Below are 22,769 nucleotides of genomic sequence, written 5' to 3' on the forward strand. Positions count from 1 at the left end.
TCTGTGTGTGGCCACTGGGCATTACCCGAATTCATGCCCAATGGGCTCTTTTCCTGGTAGAGGGCAAAATGCCATGACCTGAGCACCATTAACCAACATAGGTTGGATACATTTCTGGGATCCGACGGATAACATGGAAACATTGTTCTGTAAACCCTGGCGAAGACTGGGCCTAGAGCAATTGCCTATTGTATGAACACATGCTGGTTTATTGATGCTTTTAAAACATTTCTAACTAATGCATCATAAAATATTTAACAAATTGAACTAACCCATAAAAAAAGTGTATCATTCTGTCTTCATCAATCAAATATTAGTTAACAATGTGTGTCTCGTCTGCGTCAAATGAATTGGAGAAATTATAGAAGTTCTTCTGGATGGGTATGATGTGAAAGGTGTGCATGTGTGTGCAATAAGAATCAATAAGGACAATAATAATGTGCCATGCATCATTGTTTGCAAACTGTAAAAAAACGTTTTGATATCACTTGCACTATACGACCTTGTATATAGAGTTTATATTATAAGTTGCACACTTGGACACACAAATTACTGGATACTGTATTTTCCGAAAAACCATGTTTGAAGAAATCCTTGCATACCTTAGTTCCATATCACTACACAGCAATCTTTCTCAAAATATTGTATTCCGGAGACTGTTGGGAAAAAAATAACAGAAAACCTCCTGAGAAATGACACTCATGTTACTTATAATAAGGATTACATTCATGGTCACAAACATGGCTATGCATGCATTTATGTTTTTATAGGTTTTATAAAGCCTTTCATTGGGGCTTTAGAGATGCAAATGAATGTGTTCTCACATTCAAATAGGGCGACAATGCCAGGTATTCAGGCATTCAAGGCTGCCCTTGATAAATGGCAGACTAAACCCCTTAGCCATGCCAATGATTGTCTTCTTCATTGGCAGCTTATGTTATATTTAATTTCTTAGCATTTAAGTGTTCACTATCGGCACATATTCTATGCTGTTGCTTTTCTTTCATGAAGCACCTGACATGGTTTCTTACTATAACTCTAAAATCATGTATGTTTCTTTCTTCTTTCTGGTAATAGAACAATGATTGGTTGTATCTTGTGGGTTATAGAGTTAAAATTATATATCTGAGTCCCCTAAACAAAGCTATTTCTACTCATTTTAAATTAGGTGGTGTAAGAGGATTCAATTCAACACTACAGCTAAGTCAATGCCTAGTCTGGGATACTGAATGGAAACCCTTATTGATATATCTTTATGTCCAGTTCATGCGTTCTGGATGACTACCCCTATATAACACCCCTCTCTTGGAATCCCCCTGACCCCACTGAGCCAAGAAGTAGTTCTGTTTTGCAAGTTAAAAGGTTTATTTGAGAATTTAAACAATATATATATATATATATCACACTTTATAATACATTAATAATTGAATATCACACTTAATCTGATATGATAAAGATTAACAACGGAGAATCTGGCACTAGCCCACTTCTTTATAATCACTAAGGAGTTGACATGAAATGGATAAGGTAGCACACTGGTAAATAGGGACAGAAGAATAATGTGGTAGAGAATGCTTTACAGGGTTCCAGGAAATGCAAGGTTGAATGAATGAAATGCAGTATAGAAAATAAACTGATATGGTTTCACAAAAGACAAGGTAATCACTTTCCCTTTGTGGCAATTCACCCCCCCCTATACAATGTAAGGAGATGGAAGGAAGAGCACACGGTTCAGGTATACAATCACAATATAATACAGAGTTCCAGTTTCCCAGCAAGCTTAGAGGAGAATAGATATGAGTTTTACACAGGCTCAAAATGCTTTAAAATGTGATAGCAATATATTGGAAAATGTGCTAAAATGATTTTAATTCCCTCTGGAGGTTCAGGTTGAGGATTAGTTGGTTTAAATAAGTTCAGGCTTACTTTAGCAATGTTCTAGGAAGGTAGGCAGGTTAAACGAATTTTTGGCAAATGAAAGCAAGGAAGCTGCTGTTTTCACACGTGGAGAAATTTGCAAATCGCGGTAAAATTCGCGAGTGCGTTTTTCGCGATTGCAGCAAAAGTATAGGGAATAGGAATGCAGTTCTAGGTTCGTTGAAAAGCCAAGATTCCTAGCTTTTAGAGGAAAGTTACTGCAAGTCTCTAAGACAAACGGTTACGGAGATATGAGCGATATGGTAAAGGTTGTTTTTCAGATTTGAAATTTTAAAAGTTCAAAGTGACAAGTTACAGCTAGCAACTAGAAATGACAGGTGACAGCTTTGCAAATGACAGGTGACAGTTAGGAGACAGTTAAGGTTAGATTAAAATAGATTGAATTATATTATTTTAACTAAGAGATTGGTTCTGCACAGTTCTGCTAGGTACTCACAATATATTTAGAAATAGAATGGGCCTCGCCACGGATCTGGTCAGGTTTTCTTCACTCGCCACGGACGGTCTCTGCGCACAGCGGTCTGGGTCAGCTCTCTGGTTCTGCGAACAGCGGTCTGGGTCAGCTCTGCTCTGCCTCTGGTTCTGGATACTGCTCTGCTTTCTCTGGGTACAGCACTGCTTCTGGATCTTTCTGCACAGCTTTCTCTGGACCCAGCGCTGATCTGCACGGTTCCTGGATGCTGCTATCGCTGTTAGGTTTGCTGAATGCTGAGGCCCACTGAGAAGAGTTCTCAGTTTGTGGGTTTAGGCCCTTGCTTTGAGTTCTGAATCAAGTTCTTTGGAGTTTTAAAGTCTAAGTGTTGAATCTAGTATCTTCTGGATGTTGTGTGGTCCGGCAGAGCGCGTTGCAGCAAATGGAATTGAATTTCCCTATCTGTCCTGACTGTCTGCTTTTATGTGTTTTGAAAGTGGGTGGAGAGGCTAGCTTTCTAGACCCTACCCCTCTCCACTTGTCATTGGCCACTTCATCCTCTTCCCCTTGATTGGGGGAATGAAATGAAGTGTCATCATGATGAGGTCTGTTTATGATACAGAGAACCCACCCCTGTCAAATTACACACAATCTATATTTTGACCCAAAAGACATATTTGCACAGGTACACATTTGTTTAAAATTACATGCACCCATCACATATCACAGGAGGTATACCCTGTCCAAATCTGCTCTTCCTGAGAGCTTGCATTGAGAAATGGCAACTTTTTGCACTTTTTAACTGGTTTTGCAATATCGGACATTAACCCAAATTTACACACATGTACGCAAGGAGTATGGACATTAATTGATGAAGTGTCAGATTTTTAACATGCATACATTTTAAGTAATACCCTCTTAACTGCTAGCTTGCCCCCAGATCATACCACCGGTTCTAAAAACCTCTTAAAATGTGGGCAGAAAAATCACAAGAATTAAGGTATCATTTATATCATTTTCACAAGTCCGCTCTATGAATTATTCATCTTTTTCTAAAACCATATTCTGGCTACAGGGGTGTGTCTTTTCAGGTCACATGGTACAGAAACCAGTCTTTCCACTTTCTTCAAGCTCAGCCTCTGTCTCCAGTTTCTCCCCCTCCCAGTTTCTGCCAAGAGGAAGCCATTTTTATGACACCCCCAATAAAACATTTGCCTGAGTCAGGACAGGGCTTTGTTCAATTTCCTGCAGAGCCCAGGTAATTCAATCAGAGAAGTGTCATCCCTTTTGGTGGGAGCAGCAAAAGGCAGCTAGGCCTGGGAACACAGCTGTTGTGCAAGTCTCAACTCCTGTTGGGGGTAGCTGGTGGGCAGAATTCAGTTTCATTAAGCCAGGTTTCAGATAAAATGTCACTTTTTGTTCCCCAGTTTAAGTCAAGACAATTTTTACATATGCAGCTAGAATGCTGATTCTAAGTTCAAAACTATGACATTTTAACAGTGACAAACTATATGGCAGTCACAAGTCTGTCCCTCAGTTTATTTACACATTTCGATTTTTGGTAATTTTAAATCCAGTTTCAGTTTAAGCCGCTGCAGACCTGCAGAGCTCAGCCAGTCTTGTTATAAACCTTCAAGTCACTTCAGAATATAACTTTACATTGTATCCACCTCTTAGTAAGTCTTTCTTTGGCCTGCTTTGGGTTCATTTATTCAGTTTTACACAAAAAAGTCTGGTGTTGTTTTAAAACGCCGGCTTTCTGATAGTGGTGAGTACTGGTAATGCACCCATTTTTGGGATTTAAGAAAATGAATTCCCCACAATTCTAGGTTGCTTTTGGCAATCAGCATTGCCATTCCCAATGGTTTCAGGCTACTGTGTGGGTAGTCCAATGGTGGTTTTAGGCAGTGCCCTTCTGTGCCCATAACATCGGCAAAAATGGGTGGCAGCCTATTCTTCAAGCCTTTCCCTGGGCATTTTCTGGGAAGCTCTGGCCATCATGATGTTTTCAATGCCAGTACTGCACAGTTTTTGAGGTAGGGCTCGGATGCATGGGTAAAAACATCCCACAAGCCCCCCTCTTGCGATGGCCATTCTGTTTCACTGATGGAACTCGCAAGACCTGGGATGTTTCCTCATCTTCTTCCAATAGATGGCACAGTTCAGCATCTTTTCCTCCATCCAGTCGGATCGATCGGTTCTCCTCGCCGGTCCTGATGGGAGTATTGGGCGGTACACTGGGCCCCTTGCGTCTCTGCTCCCGGTCTCCAGATCGTCCTCCTTGGCCCGTCTCCAGGTTTTCTTTCTCCTAGCACGACAAAGGAAGAGCGGCAATACCTATTCATGGACATTTCTCCCCCACCATTGATATAGTGGGGTGGCATATAAATTTATAGTCAAAACATATGAACATGCACATTTCTTTTTGCATTCAAAAACCAAAACACCCACATTGAGAAACTCAGAATTTGATAGGCGATATGTAGGATATTTTAAGTTAGAACTGAGTTAATCTGAGACAGCACCCTCTAGGATTCCAGAGGATTCCTCCAGTTGTTGCAGAGTGTGCCTGGGATGGCAACACTTCAACTGGTTAATGTGGACCCACTTGTCTTCCCCCTCTGCCAAACCGCCTTTGGGGATGCGGATCTTGTAGGCCACAGGGGAGATCTTGTCTATAATCTCAAAGGGTCCCTTCCATGCAGGCAAACATTTTCGCTGTTTGGCCTGGTTCCTTTGGAAATTGTATAGATAGACCCGGTCCCCCACCTGATATTCCTTCCTGGAAGTCTTCAGGTCATAGTGGGTCTTCATGCTATCAGCTGATCTTTCTAGATTCCGCTGAGCATAAGCAAAAGCATGTTGAAGGTGTTTCCTTAAATTCTCCACATACTCATGTCATGATCTCTGCTTCCAAAAGGTCAGGGTTTTCCCAACTCCCTTGGAAGCAGATCCATAACCCAGGTTCCGAGTGCCAACCAGTCCCAATTGGGACCTTTTGGACCCAGTCCTGGCGCCAGTGGCACCAGGTTCATAAATATGCCCAGTCCCAGCGCTGGAAGCGCCGGGCTCATAATGCTTGGGTGGACTTACCTGCAGCAGACCATGCTGCTTACTTTCCTGCCAGTTGAGCCTCTGATCCTCTTCTGTTTGGAACTACTTTTCCTGTTGGGTGGGGCAGGAGCCACTCCCTAGATTCAGAACACTGGAACTCTTCTGGAAAGCAGGAACTCTTTTCTTACCTAGGCGTGGCTGTGGAAGGAGGCACCTAAGCACTACAGGAGGCTATTTAAACCACACCCGATGGATGAATCTTGCTTTGCGTTATTCTGCATCCTCTGCAGCAGAACGCTCATCGTGTCTTCTGCATCTGATCCTGGGCCTAAGGAAAAAGGCTTACCATCCTGAATCCAGTCTTCAGCAACACCTATAAAGACAAGAAAGAACAGGTTAGCATTACGGTCTTCAGTGACAGTTCTTCACTTACCTGGTCCATCGGCTGTCACCAACGCCTCGCGCTGCATTCCGGCATCTGAAAGACAAAGGCTTACCTACTCTTCGTGCGCTCCGGAGGTCTTCACACTGCATTCCGGCATCTGAAAGACAAAAGCTTACCAACTCTTCGCACGCTCCGGAGGCCTTCGGCGCTGCATCCCGCATCTGAAAGACAAAACAAGGTGCGTTTAAAGACATTGGGGAACTTTAATACTCACGTGCCATTACTCCTTTCCACATCCAACCCAGTGGGTATTCCGGCACCCTGCAGCCGCTCCGAACTTATACCTGCAAAATAAAAAGAAAGTTAGAGCGCATCGTGAAGCAGGCAACAAGCGCTTACTTACGTGCTTCCAGGCGCTTCTATTCATCACACGGGCTCCATCTTCAACTCACTTCAGCCAGTCATCCGCCATCGCTGGAACCCTGCAAAACAAGAGACATCATTCCTAAAGACTTTTAAAGACATTAGAATTACTCGAAACTTACAGTTCGTGCAGTAAACGACGGACAGCAGTCCTCTGAAGTCAAGAGGCCTGCTCCCCTTATCCAGTGAAGAAACTGGTTACAGCACCCTGCCCCGAGGCAGATGGAGAGCACGGCGTTCACTTACCTAAGTTGAGAGCGTTAACCTTTGGGTTCTACAGGAGAAGAGAAAGGGAAGAAGAGAGAGACATTCAATAACCCAGTTCATTAATCCCATATTTTCTATCTGCAGACATCTTACCCTTCGAGTCAGACATACAGTGCACAGAGGTCCAGCCCAAAGAGCCAGCCGTGTGTTACACATCACCTTTGAAGATACGGTATACGCCCAGTCAAGACCGGCGCCTCTACGGGAATCAGGTGAGCGTTACAGAACGCAAAGCCTACCGCAAAACTCCCGTCCAGGCGCTATGGAAACCTCGGATACAGACCAGCTAGCCCAGTTACTTGGGGAACTAAGGGCAGCCCGTCAGGAAACGAACGCTCTAAGAAGGGAACTGATTATTTCCAAGGAGCGAACAGATGATCTCGCTAGACAATTGCTACAGTCACAAGCCGGACAGACCCCGTTACCCGGATCTGGGGGAAATCTTCCTTCTACATCCTCTATGAATCCAGTGCAGATCAACCTACCTGGGAATGTACCTCTGGCTCCGCCCGAACGATTTTCTGGTGACCCAAAGAGGTTTGCAGTATTTATCAATCAGTGCCGGTTGCATTTCTTATGCCGGCCAGCAGCCTTTCCAACTGATCAAGCTAAAGTAGCTTTCGTGCTTTCGTACCTTAGTGGCAATGCGGCAGACTGGTCGATCCCTCTAGTAAATCAAGATGATCCGGTCCTCCATGATTTTCAAGCTTTTCAGCTCAGTATGGAAAAACTGTTCGCAAGACATTCACAGGGGCAGGCCTTGGACAATGAGCTTCTTTCGTTGCGACAAGGTAATCAAGACCTTTTGGCTTATATTGCGTCTTTCAACAGACTGATAGTGGAAACTCAATGGCCTGAGGACAAAAGGATTACGCTGTTTTATAGAGGTCTACGTGGAGAGCTCAAAGATGTGTTAGCCCAAGTAGTGAATCCCCCACAAGATTGTTCGGACTATATAGACTTAGTCGTTCAAATAGATCACAGACTGCAGAACAGGAAGGCCGATCGTTCCAAGTTTGATGCTCGAGTATTTTCCAAACCGCCAACTCCTTCCAAAGGAGTAGACTCCGGGGAACCCATGCAAATAGGGGGCCTGAAAGGTCCTCTAACACAAAAGGAGCGGGAAAGGAGAAAACAGTTGCAATTATGCCTCTATTGCGGAAACTCAGGGCACTTTCTTCGAGACTGTCCGGTGAAACCTGCCAAGAAGGCAGTAGGAGCTGCAGTTACCAAAGTTACAAACTCTGAGCAGGGAAACAACCTCGCCCGACAAGAATAGAGGTCCTCTTGCCGAGCGTGAAAACCAGTTCCGTGACCTCGCATTTCGTGATACCTATGGTCCTCATTAGCCCTGATAATCCGGATCGATTACATGCAATTGAAGCTTACGTCGACAGCGGTGCCATCGGCAATTATGTGGATCATGAAATGGTTTTGAGGATGAATCTAACTCTTTGTCCCAAGGCTGTAAAGGACGTCATTACTACGGTGGAAGGTACGGAGATAGCCTCCGGGCCAGTAACGCATACCACTCAAGAGGTGACGCTAGTAAGTCAAGATGGACACCATGAGAAGATCGTGTTCGATGTGATCAAGGCCCCTCAGTTTCAGATAATTCTAGGAATACCTTGGTTAGAGAAACACAATCCTCTGATCGATTGGCGAGCAAGAACGGTCCAGTTTCCAGAATGTGTCTCTACTTGTCACCCTCCACCTGGTGTTGCACTGGCAGCAATTTCTTCAGAGACTCCCCAGTTACCTCCCGAATACCTAGAATACCAAGATGTTTTCTGGAAGGATCAGGCTAACTCTCTACCTCCTCATAGGTCTTATGACTGCCAGATAGACCTGATCCTGGATCTACTCCTCCTTGTAGTAGAATTTATGCCCTCACCGAGCCTGAGAACCTTCACCTTCGACAATACCTGGATCAATACCTGGCAAATGGGTTTATTCGTCCTTCCAAGTCCCCTGCTTCTTCAGCTTTGTTCTTCGTTCCAAAAAAGGAAGGAGACCTTAGAACTTGTATAGATTATCGCTCCCTGAACCAGATCACCGTTAAGAATAGATATCCGTTACCTTTGATCCCTGAACTCCTGGACCAAGTCAGAAAAGCATGCATATATACAAAGCTGGATCTTAGAGGAGCTTACCACTTGGTGCGAGTAAAAGAGGGCGATGAATGGAAGACGGCCTTCCGCACCAAGTATGGGCTATTTGAATATCAGGTCATGCCCTTCGGACTTTGCAATGCCCCGGCCGCCTTTCAATATTTTATGAACGATGTCCTCAGAGAGCTCATAGATGTGTGTGTTGTTGTTTACATTGACGACATCCTCGTTTATTCTTCATCGGAATCTGAACATCGGAAACACGTGAAAATGGTCCTCGAAAGATTGCGTCAACACAAACTTTTCGCTAAGTTGGAAAAATGTGTTTTCAACGTGACTGAAGTTGAATTCTTGGGATTCATATTATCACCTGGCGGAGTGCGTATGGATTCAAAGAAGGTCGATGCAGTTCTCAAATGGCCATCACCATCCTCCGTAAAAGGTGTGCAAAGCATGTTAGGCTTCGCTAACTTTTACCGCAGGTTTATCCCCGAATTCTCTCGAATAGTCCAGCCTATCACTGCCTTGTTAAAGAAAAACAAACGTTTTGAATGGTCTACCGAGGCGGAACAAGCTTTCCAGGATTTGAAGACTAAATTTATCTCTGCACCAATCTTAAAACACCCTCGCCCCGAACTCCCCTACATCGTGGAAACTGATGCTTCAAGCCTTGCCATGGGGCAGTTCTATCACAAAAGGACCCGGTAACCAATCAGTTGCATCCCGTGGCATTTTGGTCCCGCAAATTCTCGCCTCCTGAAATCAATTACACGATTACTGACAAGGAACTTCTGGCTATCAAGTCTGCCTTTAAGGCTTGGCGGCATTATCTGCTGGGGGCCTGACACACCGTTACTGTGATTACGGATCACCGAAACCTGCAATATTTGAAAACCGCAAAAGCCCAATCCTCTAGACAACTCCGTTGGGCATTATTCTTTGCCGAGTTTGACTTCATAATTACCTATCGACCTGGTACAAAGAACGGTAAAGCTGATGCCCTTTCTCGGATGGGAGTGGAAGAACACTTGATCAACCCTAAACCTGTACCAATCAATCCCGAACAAAGAATTCTGGGTGTAATCGCCGCAGAATCCATAGAGGAAGTTAAGGATAAAGCCAGGCAACTTGTAACTCCAGCAGACATACAGAATTGGCATCTGCAGGGAAAGGACTTTGCAGTAAAGGACAACTTATTGTATTTCCAAGAACGATTATACCTACCCAGCACAGATTTACAGAAAAAAGTAATCTCTTGTTATCACGATTCTTTAATGGAAGGACATCCCGGTATGGCCAAGACCTCAGAAAAGATCAAGCGCTACTTCTGGTGGCCGTCTTGGAAAAAAGATATCAGAGACTTTATAATGTCCTGTGGAGTATGCGCCCAAAACAAGAGTCAAAAGGAAAGACCAGCAGGCCTCTTACGCCCTATTGACATCCCACCTCGCCCTCGGCATACGCTTTCTATGGACTTCATCACCGATCTACCTCCATGCTCCGGATACAATACGATTCTAGTAATCGTGGACTTATTCTCCAAGATGGCGCATTTCATTCCGCTCAAAGGCTTGCCAACAGCAGCAACTCTGGCCCGAGAATTTCTCGAAAACATCGTCCGACTGCACGGTTTTCCTTCGGTTCTAATTTCGGATCGAGGTAGTCAATTTATTTCTCATTTTTGGCGAAGTTGCTGTCGGTCGGCTCAAATTGATGTGAGACTATCGACCAGTCACCACCCTCAGACCGACGGACAAACCGAGAGGACCAATCAAACTCTGGAACAGTATTTACGCTGCATGCTGCAACAAACTGAAAAAACTTGGAAAGACATCCTTTGGATAGCCGAATATGCCTACAATAACTCTGTCCATTCGGGAACTGGGAAAACCCAGTTTTTTCTTTTGTACGGCAGTCACCCTCGAACCTCGGAGTTGGATCCCCTCCAAGATCTTGAAACACCAGCAGTAGACTACCTGCATTCTACAATCACCCAAGCCTTTAAGGAAGCTGTTTCTCACCTTCAAAGGGCTAAAGAACAATACAAGAAAGGAGCAGATCAACATCGGAAGGAAGCCCCTCAATATCAAGTAGGGGATCAAGTCTGGTTATCCACCAAATATCTACCTCTAAAAGGGCCACGCACATTCAACCCAAGATACCTTGGTCCCTATTCCATCACTACCATAGTAAACCCAGTAGCGGTCAAGTTGGACTTGCCCCCGCACATGAAGATACATCCGGTCTTCCACGTCTCTCTAATAAAACCCGTACAACCTCAAACCCGACTAACTAAATCTCCAAAACCTATCCTAGTTGATGGAGAACTCGAGTTTGAAGTCAAAAGCATTCTGGACTCCAAGATCTCCAAATCTAAACTATTTTACCTAATTGACTGGAAAGGCTACGGCCCCCAAGAGAGATCCTGGGAACCTGCTGAATATGTCCACGCTCCTCGCCTAATCAAAAGATTTCACCAAACATTTCCTGACAAGCCAAAACCCCCGGAGAAGCCCGGTTTGGGAGGGGCCTTGAGGCGGGGTACTGTCATGATCTCTGCTTCCAAAAGGTCAGGGTTTTCCCAACTCCCTTGGAAGCAGATCCATAACCCAGGTTCCGAGTGCCAACCAGTCCCAATTGGGACCTTTTGGACACAGTCCTGGTGCCAGTGGCACCAGGTTCATAAATATGCCCAGTCCCAGCGCTGGAAGCGCCGGGCTCATAATGCTTGGGTGGACTTACCTGCAGCAGACCATGCTGCTTACTTGCCTGCCAGTTGAGCCTCTGATCCTCTTCTGTTTGGAACTACTTTTCCTGTTGGGTGGGGCAGGAGCCACTCCCTAGATTCAGAACACTGGAACTCTTCTGGAAAGCAGGAACTCTTTTCTTACCTAGGCGTGGCTGTGGAAGGAGATACCTAAGCACTACAGGAGGCTATTTAAACCACACCCGATGGATGAATCTTGCTTTGCGTTATTCTGCATCCTCTGCAGCAGAACGCTCATCGTGTCTTCTGCATCTGATCCTGGGCCTAAGGAAAAAGGCTTACCATCCTGAATCCAGTCTTCAGCAACACCTATAAAGACAAGAAAGAACAGGTTAGCATTACGGTCTTCAGTGACAGCTCTTCACTTACCTGGTCCATCGGCTGTCACCAACGCCTCGCGCTGCATTCCGGCATCTGAAAGACAAAGGCTTACCTACTCTTCGTGCGCTCCGGAGGTCTTCACACTGCATTCCGGCATCTGAAAGACAAAAGCTTACCAACTCTTCGCACGCTCCGGAGGCCTTCGGCGCTGCATCCCGCATCTGAAAGACAAAACAAGGTGCGTTTAAAGACATTGGGGAACTTTAATACTCACGTGCCATTACTCCTTTCCACATCCAACCCAGTGGGTATTCCGGCACCCTGCAGCCGCTCCGAACTTGTACCTGCAAAATAAAAAGACAGTTAGAGCGCATCGTGAAGCAGGCAACAAGCGCTTACTTACGTGCTTCCAGGCGCTTCTATTCATCACACGGGCTCCATCTTCAACTCACTTCAGCCAGTCATCCGCCATCGCCGGAACCCTGCAAAAAAAGAGACATCATTCCTAAAGACTTTTAAAGACATTAGAATTACTCGAAACTTACCGTTCGTGCAGTAAACGACGGACAGCAGTCCTCTGAAGTCAAGAGGCCTGCTCCCCTTATCCAGTGAAGAAACTGGTTACAGCACCCTGCCCCGAGGCAGATGGAGAGCACGGCGTTCACTTACCTAAGGTGAGAGCGTTAACCTTTGGGTTCTACAGGAGACGAGAAAGGGAAGAAGAGAGAGACATTCAATAACCCAGTTCATTAATCCCATATTTTCTATCTGCAGACATCTTACCCTTCGAGTCAGACATACAGTGCACAGAGGTCCAGCCCAAAGAGCCAGCCGTGTGTTACACATCACCTTTGAAGATACGGTATACGCCCAGTCAAGACCGGCGCCTCTACGGAATCAGGTGAGCGTTACACTCATGAGTTGTGGAGGCATTTATTAGTGTCTGCTCTTGGGTCCTGTAGAGCAAATGCTGAGGAAGCACCATCTTGCGCCCAGTCATCAACTCAAATGGTGACATTTTGGTTGCAGATGAAGGGGTAGATCTGATGGCCATTAGGACCAGAGGTAATCTGATATCCCAACTTGGCCCAGAATCTGCCACAAACTTCTTTAATATGCTCACAATGGTTCGGTTATATCTCTCTACTGCCCCAGAAGAAGCTGGCCGGTAAGCAATATGCAACTTCCTTTTGACCCCCAGTATCTCCCACATCTTTGTCATTACTTCACTGGTGAAGTGGCTACCCCTGTCTGACTCAATCCTTTGAGGTAGACCGAAACGGGAAAAGATGTGGTTAATCATCAGGGCAGCTGCAGTTTCTGCCTTGCAATTTGGGGCTGGGAGACATTCCACCCACTTGGTAAACAAGCATGTAACGGTCAACATGTACTGGTTTCCTCTAGATGGGCGAATCAAAGGGCCTACAAAGTCGATTTGCAAATCTGACCATGGCAGTGTCATCCCCCGCTTTTGGAGAGGCGCGCAGTGTGTGAGGGACGTCGGCTGAAATTGCGCACACACAAGACACCCCTTCAAGTATTGGTCAAGGTCCTGCCCCATGTGTGGCCAGTATGCAACCTCTCTTAAGATTTCCAGTGTTGTGTGAAACCCCCTATGACCGGCGGTGGCCGCATCATGGGCGTGACTTAACATCAGGCTTCGGAATGAGGTAGGAACCACCCACTGATCGTGGCCAGCTTTGGATTTCCTTACCAGCAAACCGTCTTTGATTCGGAACATTTTTGGACATTTCATCAACACTCTTAGGTCCTCTTTCCCAATATAATCGGTGTCCGTCAGGGGAAAGTTCTCAGGGTCCTCAAGGTGTTAGTAAAACTTACCAATAATTGGATCCCCCTTCTGAGCGGTAATCAAATCAGCATCAGGGGTCTGCTTACTCCAATGTGCAATTGAAAGGTCGTTGTGAGCATTTGTCTGGGACCTAGTGATAGCAGTGACATGGATTTCCCCCAACAGGGACTCAATCTCAATTAGATCCCCTTGGATGGCCCCGGTTTTGGCCAGCTGATCAGCTAAGTCATTTCCAGTTTTGTCTGGTCCCTCTACTTTGGAATGACCCTTGATCTTTTTCCAATAGATGGTCATCTCATTCGAGGTGACCAGATCATCAATGTTTTGGATCAACTTCCCATGTTTCAAGGGTTTGTTGTTAGCACATAACATGCCTCTGGTTTTCCAATTAACCAGGTGCTCCACGAACCCGTTCCGTACATAATCCGAATCTGTGATTATGACCAGTTCGTGGAGTTGATGCTGGACAGCAGTGAGGATGGCCTGATGCACAGCCATCAATTCTGCCACCTGACTACTTCGGGGACCAATTTTGTATCCAGCGGAGGGTTCTGGGGACTCATTCACCCATGCATTCCCTACGCCGGCCACCAGTTCTTTCTCCCTGTCGTTGTCAACATGGTAAGAGCATCCATCCACATATACAGTGGGCATTCCCTCACACTTGTCTTCTTCAAAGACTTTGTGGGGGTAATTAAGGTATGCCTCCATGTTGTCCTTTATTTTTAGACTTTCGTCCTCGAGACAGTTTTCTCTGGCACAATCATGCAAGTCAGCCAGACCTTGCGCGAGGGGACTCTTCTTGTTTTGGCCATATCTGACCTCCACAGGAAAGCCTTGCATTGACAGAATCCAGGAAGTAATTCGGGAATTACTCACATTTCCGGCCCGGATTCTGTCACTTTGGAGATATTGCAGAGGCTGGTGTGGAGTCTCCACTATGATGTGTTCCCCCTGGATAAACGGGCGGTAATTCTTCAATGCCCACACCGTTGCCAGGAGTGCCTTCTCACAATCGATGAATTTTTCCTCCACAGAGGATAAAGTTTTGCTCGCATAGGAGATTACTTTATTGACCTTGTCATGCTTTTGGTATAATACTGCCGTCAAGCACGTATTAGAGAAACCCGTCTCCAGGAAGAACTCCTTGTTTCTGACAGGGTAAGCTAGGCAAGGCGCTTTTGAGAGGCTTCTTTTGAGTTGTTTTACTGCCTCGGCTTGTTCTGGACCCCATTCCCACTTGACCCCCCCCTTCAGGAGATGAATCAGGGGTCTGGTGATCTCTGGGTAGCCCTCAATGAACTTTCTGCTGTAATTAGTCAGTCCAAGGAGGCTCCTTAGTTCTCGCAGAGTTGTGGGGTCTTTCAGATTCTGAAGTGCTTCCACTTTCTTTTCCTGGGGACAGAGACCCTGAGGAGTAATCTCATGCCCCAAGAAATTAACACGGGTTCTACACCACTGTGCTTTCTGAAAGGAAAGTTTTGCTCCAGCGGCCCTCAACTGCGTCAGAACATAACGGATCTCCCCTATGTGTTCCTCCACAGATGAACTTTTGATGAGGACCTCATCTACATAAGCCAGGTTACCCCTCGCACCCAGGTCGGGCATGGCCTTATGTAGGAAAATATTGAACTCATTACCGGAGTTAAGGTATCCGAAGGGAGTCCGGGTCCATGTATACTGCTGGCCCCCAAAGGTAAAAGCCAGCTTGTATTGGTCCTCCCTACTGACCGGCACGGTCCAGTATCCATTGGTCAGGTCTATTGCAGTGAATACCTGTGACCCCTGGATCTGGGCCAGCCCTTGGTCAATGTAGGGCAGAGGCAATCGGGAAGTATGGACCCGTTTGTTGAGCTCCCTGAGGTCAGCGCAGAGTCTCCACTGGCCGTTTGGCTTCAGTATTCCCAGCACCGGATTATTGAAGGTGCTGTGGACTGGACGGATTATTCCCCGGGACTCAAGGTTCTTAATTATTTCAGTAAGGGACTCCATTGATGCGAGAGGCAAGCGATATTGCTTCACAAACACAGGAGTCATGCCAGGGTCCGTGGGGATTGTTGTTGTGTGGATGTCAGTGCGACCACAGTCATATGAGTCTACCGCAAAGAGATCTTGGAAATCCAAGAAAACTTGTTTCAACTTTTGCTTTTGTTCCAGAGTCACACAGGCATCAGCTAGGTTGACTCTCTCTTCCACCATCTGCCTGAAGCCTGGAAAGACTTCTGGTTTGGCTATCTCCGCGGCCTCCTCCAGCTGGGTGGAGAAGTCCCTGGTCAGAGTGCTGATTTGGACCGGAGGCTTCAGGTGGGAAAGGCAGCCCTCATGGACCTGGAAAATCACCTCATCCCTCCTGAAGTCACAAGTCACATCTTCCTTACCATAGGTGCAGGAAGTGTACACCAGGAAGTTCCCCCCATGCCGGGTAAAAATCCTGTCTGGTGTTGTATTGTCCTCACTGTCACTGTCAACGCAGTCCTTGGGGATTGGCCCTAACAGTTCATTACCTAAATCAATGGAAAAATGTCGGTCATCAACCGCCATTCCAATAATGGTGCCTGCGGCTAGAGTAATACCCTTTAAGTCGCTGTTATCCACCTCTATTAGAATGGTGTCATGTTCTATGTTGACTACTGGTGTTGGGTTTACCCCTAACCCTTGCTGTTGGAGAGAAGCATTTAGATGTATGTAAGCATCAGGGTTTTGCAAATATTGTCCTCTTTTAGCTTTCACTTCCAGGGAGAATTGTCGGGTCCTTTCTGGGATGGTGACTTCCTCTTTGATCTGAATTTCAACTGCATAAGGTAGCAATTGAGCTGACCTAAATGCTTTTTCTGGATCATCAAAGCCGATGGGATTATCCGCTAATCGGGACCAAGCTTTGAAGTTTATCAGGTCCAAACTAATGGCAAAGCGATTGAGAATGTCACTGCCTAAGTAAAAGGCGGCAGGGACGTCTCGCACGACCCAACAATTGTGGACTATGCTCTTGTTGCCAATGGAGATTTTGAGCATACACCTGCTTGGCAGGAGATGTTTGGAATTAGGTGCTTCCAGGTCCATTTCCCATTTGTCTATCAGTTTGAAGGTGGGAATGGCTGGATCTTTTGGGAGTTGGCGAAACATGGCTTCGCTGATGAAGCTCTTATCATTGTTCACGCACACTCGAGCGAGAACAGAGTCCTTCCCATCATTTAACTGAACAGGGATGAACAACTGCTCTCCAATTTGCTGAATATCAGCCAGGCTCTGAGCTGATTTCACATCTTTCTAGACTATAGGAGTGGGAGTTTCTGATTGTGGATTAGTAAAGAATTTCAGGGTGTTTCCTTCCAGTGTGGAATACCACCTTAAACTGGAAGGAAGGTTGATTTTCAGAAATAGAGAGGACCCCCCATCACCAGTCTGTTGTCCTACTGCTATTACTGTCACGTCTGGAATTTGGTTGTTCTGGAAGTGAAATTCTACTTGGTCAGATTTTTGTTCAACCACGTGGCAGGTGCCGTTTAAACTAACATGGTTGACACTCTGTTTTAATTTTATTGGTCGGCTAGTCTGGGTCCAGAGGACCTTGTTTACGCAATCTATTAAGGGTGACAACCTCCTCAGGAGGTCATTCCCCAGTAAACAAGGGGTGCCCTCTGGAGTCACTACTATGACCGGGTGTTTCACCTTGTGTCGCCCGATCTTAATGTCCAAGTCTGCAGTCCCCTCAACGGGAATTTCCTTCCCGTCAAAGTTCTGCAGTTGTCCAGGAAGAGAGGTGAGAGGAATTTGGTAATTCTCTCCCCTTCCTGCATTCAGTTCGTCAAAGGCCCTTCTGGACAGAAGGGTAGCTTGAGATCCAGTGTCCACCAGTGCCAAAATTGTACCCTGCCCCTGTACTTGTACCGGGGCATAGTATCTTCTCTCCTTCTCCTCAAGGGGGCACAGATAATGCACATTTTTGGACAACTGGTGGGCTAACTTTCTGGTTTTGGACATCGCTAGCGAAGAGATTTGGGCAGAATTCTGTGGAGAGCCTTGGGAATCTGAAAGAAAAAATTGGCAACTGGAGATCAGAACCATTGTGGGTTCCCCTGGCTCCGGTTCCGGGCCGCCCCCCCCCTTTTGGAGGCAGTCACCAGGATGGGTTTGAACCAGGGGATTTTCTTGCTGTTGGTTCTGGGATGAGATGGTGGGCGGTGGTAGCTCAGTCTCCACATCTCCCCAGTCTGGATTTGCATCCCTAGGGACCCATTTTTCTTTGGGAGGAGTTCCCCCCTCTCTGAAGGAGAAGATCCTTTTCCCAGGATCCTCTGAGGATCCCTCTCCCTCAAATTGGAAGATCTGTACCTCCTCCTCAAACTGAGTCTGTTTGGGTCTTTTGTTTCTCCTACCCCCCCTCTGCTCCTTAGGAGGCAGACTTTCAGGGGCAAGAGATTTTGTTTCCGGTTCCTGGGTTTCCAGGGGCTGTTTACAAGTGAGGAAGGAAGCTTCCTCCAAGGCTTTACACCCCCCTTCCCTTTGTTCCTCGTCCCTGGGAACCTGTGAGTTATCGGGGTGCTGCCCCCGTCATTGTTCTGGAGCACCAGGTCCAGAGTTGGGTGCGTTCTGCGCCGGCATGCCGATCTGAGGGTTCTGCTGAGCCCTCAGTATGTGACCCAGATCCCGCGCCATGTTTTGAACCTGGCGCTCTAACTGGGAAACCCGCTCAGGCTGATACGGGGCCCTGTTTTCTCCCCTGGGCTGATCCCGGGAAGGGTAGCTATCCCTTCTTTGGTAGTACCCCTGGTTGGGAAGATTTGGATACCCCTCCACCCTTGGCCTCCCCTCTCCTGGATTTGGTTGTCTGGGCTCAGGGAATTGGGGAAAGAAGGATGGAGGATTATGGGGCTGGAAGTTGGGTGGATACCTGGGGAAGAAGTTCTGCCCAGGGTTTGGTGAGTTTCTGCCCTCCTGTGAGAAGTTGGGAGGGAAGTTCTCTGGGTTAGGTGCTTGGCTGGATCCCCCCCCTTGGGCTGGAGGAGTCCACACATAACCCAGGATGGGTCTGTTTCCCTTGTAACGGGGGCTTAAATAATCAGGAGAGCGAGAGACCCCATTTGTGGGGCTGCCTCCCTGGCTCCCTGTCTGTGACTGGCCCGAGGACCTTCTGGGCCTAGCATTATTAGGTGCAGGTAGGTTTTTAGGCCCCCCCATCTCCAAATCTAAAACGGGGGTGACCTTTACCTCTGCCACCTTGGCAGCAGCACGGGTGTTGTTGGCTTTGGGGTTTTTGGGCGCATTATTTTTATTTTCTATTGGCTTCTGCACCTCATAGATCCGGGTCGCCTGTTCAATGACCCAGTCTAAAGATCTTTTCTCGTGAAAATCCCTCACGAGCTGGGTCATTATGTATTTGGGCAAGGCATGGAAAAACGTATTAATAAATTCTCTGCTATCCGTGCGCACCCTTCTTGTGGTCTGTGCAAAAGCACGCTTTAACTCCTGCACAAATTCTTGTGGGGCCTGATCCTCCCCACATTGTAAATTGTAGGCTGCCTTGCGAGCCTCTTGAGGATTTCTATGAGTAGAAAAATGTTTCAAGATGGCCGCCTTATAGGTGGACCATCTTAAATGATTTTGGTCCTCCAGCCCCGCAAAGAAACTGGAGTATTCCGGCTGTCCTGCTTTGGCTGTCCTTCAAATGGAAAGTCTCCATCATTTGCTCAAACAACTCTAATTGCTCCCAAACAGAATACTTGGCGTTCTTATGATAAGGTGTGATGACGCTCCTGATTGCCTTAATCTGCTTTAAGGGGTCCTTAAGCAAGGCCCTTTTTGTCTTATTGGCCCTTTTGGTCCGGGTAACCCTGGTCCATTCATCTTCTGACTCAGAGGCACTGCTCCCAGAGGTTCCCGTCTGTTCTTCCAGGTTTTCCCGGATTCTGCGAGCCTGGGAATGGCTGGCAGAATGTGGGGACCTGGTCTCCTGTGTCCTGTACCGCTCAGAGGAGTCTTCAGATCCCTCCTTGCTGCCAGGATTTGATGGGTACCCCCCCACTGACCCAACTGGGCAGTGGTTTTCAGGATGCCCTTAATGGGCCTACTCTCCTGGGGTTCCCCATTAAATTGCACTGTGCTTGGGTGCCCATACCCGGATGCCCTGCCCTCCATTCCTGGGTGGTACTGGCCTATGAGCCCCATGCTTCTGGCTGGATAGTAATCTGCCATCCCTGTGGCCCTGTGCTCATGTGCGCCAGGGGACATGGGGGTGGCAGAGTCCAGGGACTGAGAGAGATAAAGGCCTCTGGTACTAGGGCTCCTGGGGTTATGCTCAGGAGTTTCTCTTTCCCAGCGAACCTCATCTCTATCCGCCCCTGCTCCCTGTTGCAATGCAAGAGCCTGCGCCTTCAGTTCCTCAGTTAAGGCCTTACTAGACTCTATCAGTCTCTCCTGCATCGCTACCTGTTGTTGGAGTCTATCATTGTGCTGGCAGAGAGCCTCATTCTCTCTCTGTGCCTCCTGATTGGTCCTGGAGCACTGGGCCAGTTTTTGCTGCAGGAGGGTTACCTCCTGAGCTGTGTCCCTATTGGCCTGCTCCTTTCTTGCCAGAGCATCCTCCACCCTCCTGGTGTGTTCTAACAAGTTCTGGTGTTCTTTTTGGAGGTCACCCAGCCCCTGGAGGGCCAAGTGATTTTCTTCTGTTTTTCTTTTTAAATGGCAGACTTCCTGGCCTAAGGCGTCTCTTTCCTGACTAAGAGCCTGCATTTGTGCCGCCAGGTCGTCCCTCTGCCTTTGAAAGGCACCAGCTTTCTGGCGTTCTTCATCAAACTCTGCCTGGGTATCCAGGTCTTTCAAAATCAGCTTGTTGCTCTCTGCCTTCACTCTGTCTAGATGACTTTGCAGGGTGGCTACCTGCTCCGTGCATGCCCTGTTAAAGTCTAATTGTTGCTCCAGCTTTTTCTGGCTCTGCAGTAAGGAGTCCAAACTGTCTTGGTGCTCCTTCTGCAGGGCCAGAAATCTAGTATCCTGGTCAGCCTTTTCCTGTTGCAGTATATCCATGTCCTCTTTTATTTTAATGATATACTGCCTACTATCATTTTCTGACTCCTGGCTCCTCTGCAGCCTCTGCTCAGAAGAGTCCAGATCAGATTGGGCCTTCTGTAATGCCAGCAGTTGCCTACGCGCCAGATCTTGGCCTTCAGCACATTTGTCCTGCATGGCTCCCATATGTAAATATAAATATGCCGCTACCCTGGCAATCTTGTTGTGCTCATCCTTGGCCTTAGAGGACATATATAGTTCACTCAGGGCCACATGTAAGGGACCCTGGTCTCTCCATATATCTGACCCTGTTTCAGTGATCTGGGGTGCGATTGCTTGCAACCAGACCGTCTGGTCCTGATGAGTCCACTCACCTCCTACAAATAGCTTATGTAAGAAGTGCTCTCTGGCTATTTTCATATCTACCAAGGTCGTCATTCTGGAATTTGAGTTCCTTCCTGACTTACAGAAGTTTGTATTTTATTTTTGCAAAACAGACCTTTTCCTTAGAGCGTTCCTTTGAGGAGTGCTTTACAGCGTAACACAGCGTGGTGATCCGATCGGATATGTGTATCTGGTCAGCTGGCACACTGTATTAATCTGCACAAGTGATAGATCTAATCCGGAATCCCCGGCTACGAGCCCCCAATTTGTAAGAGGATTCAATTCAACACTACAGCTAAGTCAATGCCTAGTCTGGGATACTGAATGGAAACCCTTATTGATATATCTTTATGTCCAGTTCATGCGTTCTGGATGACTACCTCTATATAACACCCCTCTCTTGGAATCCCCCTGACCCCACTGAGCCAAGAAGTAGTTCTGTTTTGCAAGTTAAAAGGTTTATTTGAGAATTTAAACAATATATATATATATCACACTTTATAATAAATTAATAATTGAATATCACACTTAATCTGATATGATAAAGATTAACAACGGAGAATCTGGCACTAGCCCACTTCTTTATAATCACTAAGGAGTTGACATGAAATGGATATGGTAGTACACTGGTAAATAGGGACAGAAGAATAATGTGGTAGAGAATGCTTTATAGGGTTCCAGGAAATGCAAGGTTGAATGAATGAAATGCAGTATAGAAAATAAACTGATATGGTTTTCACAAAAGACAAGGTAATCACTTTCCCTTTGTGGCAATTCACCCCCCCCCTATACAATGTAAGGAGATGGAAGGAAGAGCAAATGGTTCAGGTATACAATCACAATGTAATACAGAGTTCCAGTTTCCCAGCAAGCTTAGAGGAGAATAGATATGAGTTTTACACAGGCTCAAAATGCTTAAAATGTGATAGCAATATATTGGAAAATGTGCTAAAATGATTTTAATTCCCTCTGGAGGGTGAGGATTAGTTGGTTTAAATAAGTTCAGGCTTACTTTAGCAATGTTCTAGGAATGATTGGCAGGTTAAACGAATTTTTGGCAAATGAAAGCAAGGAAGCTGCTGTTTTCACACGTGGAGAAATTTGCAAATCGCGGTAAAATTCGCGAGTGCGTTTTTCACGATTCCGGCAAAAGTATAGGGAATAGGAATGCGGTTCTAGGTTCGTTGAAAAGCCAAGATTCCCAGCTTTCAGAGGAAAGTTACTGCAAGTCTCTAAGACAAACGGTCACGGAGATATGAGCGATATGGTAAAGGTCGTTTTTCAGATTTTAAATTTTAAAAGTTCAAAGTGACAAGTTACAGCTAGCAACTAGAAATGACAGGTGACAGCTTTGCAAATGACAGGTGACAGTTAGGAGACAGTTCTGGTTAGATTAAAATAGATTGAATTATATTATTTTAACTAAGAGATTGGTTCTGCACAGTTCTGCTAGGTACTCACAATATATTTAGAAATAGAATGGGCCTCGCCACAGATCTGGTCATGTTTTCTTCACTCGCCACGGACGGTCTCTGCGCACAGCGGTCTGGGTCAGCTCTCTGGTTCTGCGAACAGCGGTCTGGGTCAGCTCTGCTCTGCCTCTGGTTCTGGATACTGCTCTGCTTTCTCTGGGTACAGCACTGCTTCTGGATCTTTCTGCACAGCTTTCTCTGGACCCAGCGCTGATCTGCACGGTTCCTGGATGCTGCTATCGCTGTTAGGTTTGCTGAATGCTGAGGCCCACTGAGAAGAGTTCTCAGTTTGTGGGTTTAGGCCCTTGCTTTGAGTTCTGAATCAAGTTCTTTGGAGTTTTAAAATCTAAGTGTTGAATCTAGTATCTTCTGGATGTTGTGTGGTCCGGCAGAGCACGTTGCAGCAAATGGAATTGA

Source organism: Ambystoma mexicanum, chromosome 2p, assembly GCF_040938575.1.
Source record: "Ambystoma mexicanum isolate Mex_15411 chromosome 2p, UKY_AmexF1_1, whole genome shotgun sequence".
In the NCBI taxonomy this organism is placed as follows: Eukaryota; Metazoa; Chordata; class Amphibia; order Caudata; family Ambystomatidae; genus Ambystoma; species Ambystoma mexicanum.